Raw genomic sequence first — 10320 nt, 5'->3', positions numbered from 1 at the left:
TATTATGCCTTATAGGTATTATACCTATAAGCCATATCCATACGATTCACTTATATAAATATATGTATATTTTTCTATACATAATTTTTTTTTATTTTTGTATGGATTTCTATGCATATCCATAGTTTATATGGATATGCTTGGCGTTCTATATAGTATTGACAAATTCATATGCATAACATAAGTTTTGACCAATACGAGGAGGGGCCCGCCAACGACCACCTCCCTATAGTAGTTTTTTACCCCACGCACTATTGCGTGCCTGTTTACAGTACTAGTGCCAGCTATCACTAGGTTTATATATCGTGTTTCAGTGATATATGGGTAAATTCTACCATTTATTCTTATGTATATGGCATTTCTATGCCATATTTATACAATCCATTCATATCTTAATGTATATTTATTATATTATACATTATTATGCCTTATAGGTATTATACCTATAAGCCATATCCATACGATTCATTCACTAGTGCCGCCCCTCACTAGGTTTATAATTGTTATATCATTGATATACAATTTATTTCTATATATATGGCATTTATATGCCATATCCATACAATGCATTCACATTTCAATGTATATTTACTTGTTATACATTATTATGCCTTATAGGTATTATACCTATAAGCCATATCCATACGATTCACTTATATAAATATATGTATATTTTTTCTATACATAATTTTTTTTTACTTTTGTATGGATTTCTATGCATATCCATAGTTTATATGGATATGCTTGGCGTTCTATATAGTATTGACAAATTCATATGCATAACATAAGTTTTGACCAATACGAGGAGGGGCCCGCCAACGACCACCTCCCTATAGTAGTTTTTTACCCCACGCACTATTGCGTGCCTGTTTACAGTACTAGTGCCAGCTATCACTAGGTTTATATATCGTGTTTCAGTGATATATGGGTAAATTCTACCATTTATTCTTATGTATATGGCATTTCTATGCCATATTTATACAATCCATTCATATCTTAATGTATATTTATTATATTATACATTATTATGCCTTATAGGTATTATACCTATAAGCCATATCCATACGATTCATTCACTAGTGCCGCCCCTCACTAGGTTTATAATTGTTATATCATTGATATACAATTTATTTCTATATATATGGCATTTATATGCCATATCCATACAATGCATTCACATTTCAATGTATATTTACTTGTTATACATTATTATGCCTTATAGGTATTATACCTATAAGCCATATCCATACGATTCACTTATATAAATATATGTATATTTTTCTATACATAATTTTTTTTTACTTTTGTATGGTTTTCTATGCATATCCATAGTTTATATGGATATGCTTGGCGTTCTATATAGTATTGACAAATTCATATGCATAACATAAGTTTTGACCAATACGAGGAGGGGCCCGCCAACGACCACCTCCCTATAGTAGTTTTTTACCCCACGCACTATTGCGTGCCTGTTTACAGTACTAGTGCCAGCTATCACTAGGTTTATATATCGTGTTTCAGTGATATATGGGTAAATTCTACCATTTATTCTTATGTATATGGCATTTCTATGCCATATTTATACAATCCATTCATATCTTAATGTATATTTATTATATTATACATTATTATGCCTTATAGGTATTATACCTATAAGCCATATCCATACGATTCATTCACTAGTGCCGCCCCTCACTAGGTTTATAATTGTTATATCATTGATATACAATTTATTTCTATATATATGGCATTTATATGCCATATCCATACAATGCATTCACATTTCAATGTATATTTACTTGTTATACATTATTATGCCTTATAGGTATTATACCTATAAGCCATATCCATACGATTCACTTATATAAATATATGTATATTTTTCTATACATAATTTTTTTTTTACTTTTGTATGGTTTTCTATGCATATCCATAGTTTATATGGATATGCTTGGCGTTCTATATAGTATTGACAAATTCATATGCATAACATAAGTTTTGACCAATACGAGGAGGGGCCCGCCAACGACCACCTCCCTATAGTAGTTTTTTACCCCACGCACTATTGCGTGCCTGTTTACAGTACTAGTGCCAGCTATCACTAGGTTTATATATCGTGTTTCAGTGATATATGGGTAAATTCTACCATTTATTCTTATGTATATGGCATTTCTATGCCATATTTATACAATCCATTCATATCTTAATGTATATTTATTATATTATACATTATTATGCCTTATAGGTATTATACCTATAAGCCATATCCATACGATTCATTCACTAGTGCCGCCCCTCACTAGGTTTATAATTGTTATATCATTGATATACAATTTATTTCTATATATATGGCATTTATATGCCATATCCATACAATGCATTCACATTTCAATGTATATTTACTTGTTATACATTATTATGCCTTATAGGTATTATACCTATAAGCCATATCCATACGATTCACTTATATAAATATATGTATATTTTTCTATACATAATTTTTTTTTTACTTTTGTATGGATTTTCTATGCATATCCATAGTTTATATGGATATGCTTGGCGTTCTATATAGTATTGACAAATTCATATGCATAACATAAGTTTTGACCAATACGAGGAGGGGCCCGCCAACGACCACCTCCCTATAGTAGTTTTTTACCCCACGCACTATTGCGTGCCTGTTTACAGTACTAGTGCCAGCTATCACTAGGTTTATATATCGTGTTTCAGTGATATATGGGTAAATTCTACCATTTATTCTTATGTATATGGCATTTCTATGCCATATTTATACAATCCATTCATATCTTAATGTATATTTATTATATTATACATTATTATGCCTTATAGGTATTATACCTATAAGCCATATCCATACGATTCATTCACTAGTGCCGCCCCTCACTAGGTTTATAATTGTTATATCATTGATATACAATTTATTTCTATATATATGGCATTTATATGCCATATCCATACAATGCATTCACATTTCAATGTATATTTACTTGTTATACATTATTATGCCTTATAGGTATTATACCTATAAGCCATATCCATACGATTCACTTATATAAATATATGTATATTTTTCTATACATAATTTTTTTTTACTTTTGTATGGATTTTCTATGCATATCCATAGTTTATATGGATATGCTTGGCGTTCTATATAGTATTGACAAATTCATATGCATAACATAAGTTTTGACCAATACGAGGAGGGGCCCGCCAACGACCACCTCCCTATAGTAGTTTTTTACCCCACGCACTATTGCGTGCCTGTTTACAGTACTAGTGCCAGCTATCACTAGGTTTATATATCGTGTTTCAGTGATATATGGGTAAATTCTACCATTTATTCTTATGTATATGGCATTTCTATGCCATATTTATACAATCCATTCATATCTTAATGTATATTTATTATATTATACATTATTATGCCTTATAGGTATTATACCTATAAGCCATATCCATACGATTCATTCACTAGTGCCGCCCCTCACTAGGTTTATAATTGTTATATCATTGATATACAATTTATTTCTATATATATGGCATTTATATGCCATATCCATACAATGCATTCACATTTCAATGTATATTTACTTGTTATACATTATTATGCCTTATAGGTATTATACCTATAAGCCATATCCATACGATTCACTTATATAAATATATGTATATTTTTCTATACATAATTTTTTTTTACTTTTGTATGGTTTTCTATGCATATCCATAGTTTATATGGATATGCTTGGCGTTCTATATAGTATTGACAAATTCATATGCATAACATAAGTTTTGACCAATACGAGGAGGGGCCCGCCAACGACCACCTCCCTATAGTAGTTTTTTACCCCACGCACTATTGCGTGCCTGTTTACAGTACTAGTGCCAGCTATCACTAGGTTTATATATCGTGTTTCAGTGATATATGGGTAAATTCTACCATTTATTCTTATGTATATGGCATTTCTATGCCATATTTATACAATCCATTCATATCTTAATGTATATTTATTATATTATACATTATTATGCCTTATAGGTATTATACCTATAAGCCATATCCATACGATTCATTCACTAGTGCCGCCCCTCACTAGGTTTATAATTGTTATATCATTGATATACAATTTATTTCTATATATATGGCATTTATATGCCATATCCATACAATGCATTCACATTTCAATGTATATTTACTTGTTATACATTATTATGCCTTATAGGTATTATACCTATAAGCCATATCCATACGATTCACTTATATAAATATATGTATATTTTTCTATACATAATTTTTTTTTTACTTTTGTATGGATTTTCTATGCATATCCATAGTTTATATGGATATGCTTGGCGTTCTATATAGTATTGACAAATTCATATGCATAACATAAGTTTTGACCAATACGAGGAGGGGCCCGCCAACGACCACCTCCCTATAGTAGTTTTTTACCCCACGCACTATTGCGTGCCTGTTTACAGTACTAGTGCCAGCTATCACTAGGTTTATATATCGTGTTTCAGTGATATATGGGTAAATTCTACCATTTATTCTTATGTATATGGCATTTCTATGCCATATTTATACAATCCATTCATATCTTAATGTATATTTATTATATTATACATTATTATGCCTTATAGGTATTATACCTATAAGCCATATCCATACGATTCATTCACTAGTGCCGCCCCTCACTAGGTTTATAATTGTTATATCATTGATATACAATTTATTTCTATATATATGGCATTTATATGCCATATCCATACAATGCATTCACATTTCAATGTATATTTACTTGTTATACATTATTATGCCTTATAGGTATTATACCTATAAGCCATATCCATACGATTCACTTATATAAATATATGTATATTTTTCTATACATAATTTTTTTTTACTTTTGTATGGATTTCTATGCATATCCATAGTTTATATGGATATGCTTGGCGTTCTATATAGTATTGACAAATTCATATGCATAACATAAGTTTTGACCAATACGAGGAGGGGCCCGCCAACGACCACCTCCCTATAGTAGTTTTTTACCCCACGCACTATTGCGTGCATGTTTACAGTACTAGTGCCAGCTATCATTAGGTTTATATATCGTGTTTCAGTGATATATGGGTAAATTCTACCATTTATTCTTATGTATGTATATGGCATTTCTATGCCATATTTATATAATTCATTCATATCTTAATTTATATTTATTATATTATACATTATTATGCCTTATAGGTATTATACCTATAAGCCATATCCATACGATTCATATACTAGTGCAGCCCCTCACTAGGTTTATATATCTCATTTTAATTATATATTGGTAAATTCTATTATTTATTCTTGTGTATATGGCACTTATATGCCGCCATATCTATAAAAATGCATTTATATTTCAATGTATATTTTCTATATTATACATTATTATGCCTTAAAAAGTTATTATACCTACCATAAGGCGATATCCATACGATTCATTTATATAAAAGATATATGTATAATTTTCTATACATAATTTTTTTTTATGAATATATGGGTTTCCTAAGCATATCCATATAATACATTTAGTTTTATATGGATTAGATTGGTCTTCTTTATTGTATTGCCAAACTCATATTGATAAAATAAGTTTTGAACAATAAGAGGATCAGCCGCCAACCAACCAACCACTGCTACCATTGGAGGAACATATACTTACTTTTTATATGTCCTCTTACTTGAATGGTCCTCTCTTTACTTGAAAATTTCATTACCATAGGAATCTATTTATACATGGAATATGATTTCCACTACTTTTTCGCGTCACTAATAATTAATATGACGATACAGACTTGCTACCATAACATAAGTCTTGAACAATAATAGGAGCAGGCCGCCAACCAACCACCAACCAACCAACCACTGCTACCATTGATAGTAATTTTATATGTCCTCTTTAGTTGAATTTCAATACCATAGGAATATTTATACATGGAATATGTTTTGCCACTACTTTTTCGCGTCACTAATAATATGACGATACAGTCTTGCTACCATAACATAAGTTTTGAACAATAAGAGGAGCAGACACACCAACCAACCAACCGCGCTGCTACCATTATATATACTTATATTTATATAAGTCCTCTTTACTTGAATGGCCTCTTTACTTGAATTTCAATACCATAGGAATATTTATTTATACATGGAATATGTTTTGCCACTACTTTTTCGCGTCACTAATAATATGACGATATAGACTTGCTACCATAACATAAGTTTTGAACAATAAGAGGAGCAGACACCAACCAACCAACCGCTGCTACCATTGAATGAACCATATATACAAACTTTTATATATGTCCTCTTTACTTGAATTTTAATACCATAGGAATATTTATACATGGAATATGTTTGCCACTTTATCATCGCGTCACTAATAAGATGACGATACATTTTGTTTGTTCAATATTTACTTATATATTGATGTTTCCAATTTAGGTCTTTTATATTTCTTCTTCCCTACCTTACACACCACAAACAAAGTGGCGTGCGATGCTGCAAGCAAGCATAATGATTATGCCCGCTTGCAACATCTTTATTATCGAATCATCAAGCAAAGGATAAGCTTCAGTGGATCGCAGTATGGCAGCTGCTCAACCACTTACAACACCTTGCCTGTTACAAAAGTCGTTTTACAATTGATTCTAGGCTTTGTCATTGTATTAAATAATGCTTTTATATGTAACTAGCGCGGCATCAGGTGATCAAAGATCCTCCCAATTTACTATGTTACAAATTACATTGGCATCACATCCATTGTCGTTTATAAAGTAAATTATAAACTTTAAATGGTTTAGAAGCCATACAATGCAAATTGCCCCTTATTTATCATTGCAGTCCAGCACGGATACGACCTTAGAGGCGTTCAGGCATAATCCAACGGACGTAGCGTCATACCACTGTTCGCTCGAACAAGTATTGTGCCATTGGTCCGTACCTGCGGTTCCTCTCGTACTACGCAGGAATGCTGTCGCAACAACGTTTTGTCATTAGTAGGGTAAAACTAACCTGTCTCACGACGGTCTAAACCCAGCTCACGTTCCCTTGCATGGGTGAACAATCCAACGCTTGGTGAATTTTGCTTCACAATGATAGGAAGAGCCGACATCGAAGGATCAAAAAGCGACGTCGCTATGAACGCTTGGCCGCCACAAGCCAGTTATCCCTATGGTAACTTTTCTGACACCTCTTGTTAAAAACTCTTTAAACCAAAAGGATCGATAGGCCGAGCTTTTGCTGTCCCTGTGTGTACTGAACACCGAGATCAAGTCAGCATTTGCCCTTTTGCTCTATGTGTGGTTTCTGTCCGCACTGAGCTGGCCTTGGGACACCTCCGTTATTATTTGAGAGATGTACCGCCCCAGTCAAACTCCCTACCTGGCAATGTCCTTGAATTGGATCATACCTGAGTAATTGGAGTTATACCAAATTTTCAAATCAAAAATACATAAATGCACCGTTTTATTAAAGAATTTGTTTGCGATTATATAACAAACTCGTGATACTTTGATCAAGAAGCTTGCATCAAAACCCAATACCATAAGATATAATAAATATATCCGTATAATGGCTAGGAAATGATACACGTTCCATTTAATCAAGTAAGTAAGGAAACAATAAGAGTAGTGGTATTTCATTGGCGATACCAAACCGAAGTCTAATATCTCCCACTTATTCTACACCTCTTATGTCTCCTTACACTGCCAGATTAGAGTCAAGCTCAAAAGGGTCTTCTTTCCCCGCTAATTATTCCAAGCCCGTTCCCTTGGCTGTGGTTTCGCTAGATAGTAGATAGGGACAGTAGGAATCTCGTTAATCCATTCATGCGCGTCACTAATTAGATGACGAGGCATTTGGCTACCTTAAGAGAGTCATAGTTACTCCCGCCGTTGACCCGCGCTTACTTGAATTTCTTCACTTTGACATTCAGAGCACTGGGCAGAAATCACATTGTGTCAACACCCGCTAGGGCCATCACAATGCTTTGTTTTAATTAGACAGTCGGATTCCCCAAGTCCGTGCCAGTTCTGAATTGATTGTTAATTGATAATCGTTATAATTAATAAGAACTAATTGGTTTAACCCAATTAGTATTCTTAAAAATTTTAGCAAGAAAGTTCCACAATTGGCTACGTAACTAAACTATCCGGGGAACAAGTGACCAACATAAATGCCAGACACTCTATTTACCCAGAACGAGCACATAAACCATGTTATTGTTTCCCAATCAAGCCCGACTATCTCAATCTTCAGAGCCAATCCTTATCCCGAAGTTACGGATCTAATTTGCCGACTTCCCTTACCTACATTATTCTATCGACTAGAGACTCTTCACCTTGGAGACCAGCTGCGGATATTGGTACGGCCTGTTGAGAAGTTTGCGTGTCCCCACCATAAATTTTCAAGGTCCGAGGAGAAAATATCGACACAACAGTATATGTCATGCTCTTCTAGCCCATCTACCATATCTCTCTGCGAAAGACTTCCATGGTAGTACGGCTATAAAACAGAAAAGAAAACTCTTCCGATATCTCTCGACGGCTTCTTTATGGTCGTTCCTGTTGCCAGGATGAGCACGAGGCCCATATTTAATAACAAACGGATACTCAACAGGTTACGGAATTGGAACCGTATTCCCTTTCGTTCAAAATTATTCAAGTATATTAATTAGCTTGATTTATATAATATAATTATATTTGTATGGCATTTGTGTTTTACTTGAAAATTTTCGGCTTTCGCCTTGAACTTAGGACCGACTAACTCGTGATCAACCACTGTTCACACGAAACCCTTCTCCACTTCAGTCCTCCAAGGTCTCATTCGATTATTTGCTACTACCACCAAGATCTGTACCAATGGCAGCTCCATGCAGGCTTACGCCAAACACTTCTACGCATACCATTGTACCTTCCTACTCACTAAAGTTTCAAAATTTATATCACAAGTAATATAAATCATCTACTTTAGCGGTAATGTATAGGTATACAACTTAAGCGCCATCCATTTTAAGGGCTAGTTGCTTCGGCAGGTGAGTTGTTACACACTCCTTAGCGGATTTCGACTTCCATGATCACCGTCCTGCTGTTTTAAGCAACCAACGCCTTTCATGGTATCTGCATGAGTTGTTAATTTGGGCACCGTAACATTACGTTTGGTTCATCCCACAGCGCCAGTTCTGCTTACCAAAAGTGGCCCACTGGGCACATTATATCATAACCTTGAACTTCATATCAAGAAAGTTAAGGTTCTTACCCATTTAAAGTTTGAGAATAGGTTAAGATCGTTTCGACCCTAAGGCCTCTAATCATTCGCTTTACCAGATAAGATTATTTTATATAACATTAAAATGCACCAGCTATCCTGAGGGAAACTTCGGAAGGAACCAGCTACTAGATGGTTCGATTGGTCTTTCGCCCCTATACTCAATTCTGACAATCGATTTGCACGTCAGAACTGTTTCGGTCTTCCATCAGGGTTTCCCCTGACTTCAACCTGATCAAGTATAGTTCACCATCTTTCGGGTCACAGCATATATGCTCAAGGTACGTTCCAGTTAGAGGCATAAATAATATAAATATCATTATACATAACTATATAGAACGCCCCGGGATTGTGTTAATTAGCTATAAATAGTTAAAAAACTAATCCCATTATTAGTCAAGTTAATTACGCTATTAGGTTTATATCCCAATAACTTGCACATATGTTAGACTCCTTGGTCCGTGTTTCAAGACGGGTCCCGAAGGTATCCTGAATCTTTCGCATTGTTAATCATACAAGTGCATATAATAAACACAAAAATCAATGATAATTATGCCATTATATAATTCCGAAAAATTAACGCACTGTATTCATATAAATCTATCAGCACTTTATCAAATTAATAACATTTATTCTGTGTTAAAATGCAAGCAAATTAATTTGAATAAACTATAAGTTATATTTTATGATAAATTTTGTATGCTAATAGATTACAATGTCCTTATATGGAAAAAATGCACACTATTATCATAATATTGTTTAAATATTACAATTTTAATGATGAATTTTCCATAACGGATATTCAGGTTCATCGGGCTTAACCTCTAAGCAGTTTCACGTACTGTTTAACTCTCTATTCAGAGTTCTTTTCAACTTTCCCTCACGGTACTTGTTTACTATCGGTCTCATGGTTATATTTAGTTTTAGATGGAGTTTACCACCCACTTAGTGCTGCACTATCAAGCAACACGACTCTTTGGAAA

General features: G+C 33.6%; 1 non-coding gene across 1 annotated transcript in view; it reads right to left on the bottom strand.

Moving 5' to 3' along the window:
* Positions 1-6617: 6617 nt before the first annotated feature.
* LOC119558955 overlaps positions 6618-10320 on the bottom strand; it is a 3972-nt gene continuing 269 nt past the window's right edge. Inside the window, exon 1 of the ribosomal RNA XR_005220544.1 lies at positions 6618-10320. This exon is cut by the window's right edge and continues 269 nt beyond it. This is a non-coding gene — a ribosomal RNA (large subunit ribosomal RNA).

Source organism: Drosophila subpulchrella, unplaced genomic scaffold (assembly GCF_014743375.2).
Source record: "Drosophila subpulchrella strain 33 F10 #4 breed RU33 unplaced genomic scaffold, RU_Dsub_v1.1 Primary Assembly Seq151, whole genome shotgun sequence".
NCBI classification, from domain to species: domain Eukaryota; kingdom Metazoa; phylum Arthropoda; class Insecta; order Diptera; family Drosophilidae; genus Drosophila; species Drosophila subpulchrella.
The sequence above is the reverse complement of the archived record's forward strand: the minus strand, read 5'-3'. Positions and strand labels throughout refer to the sequence as shown.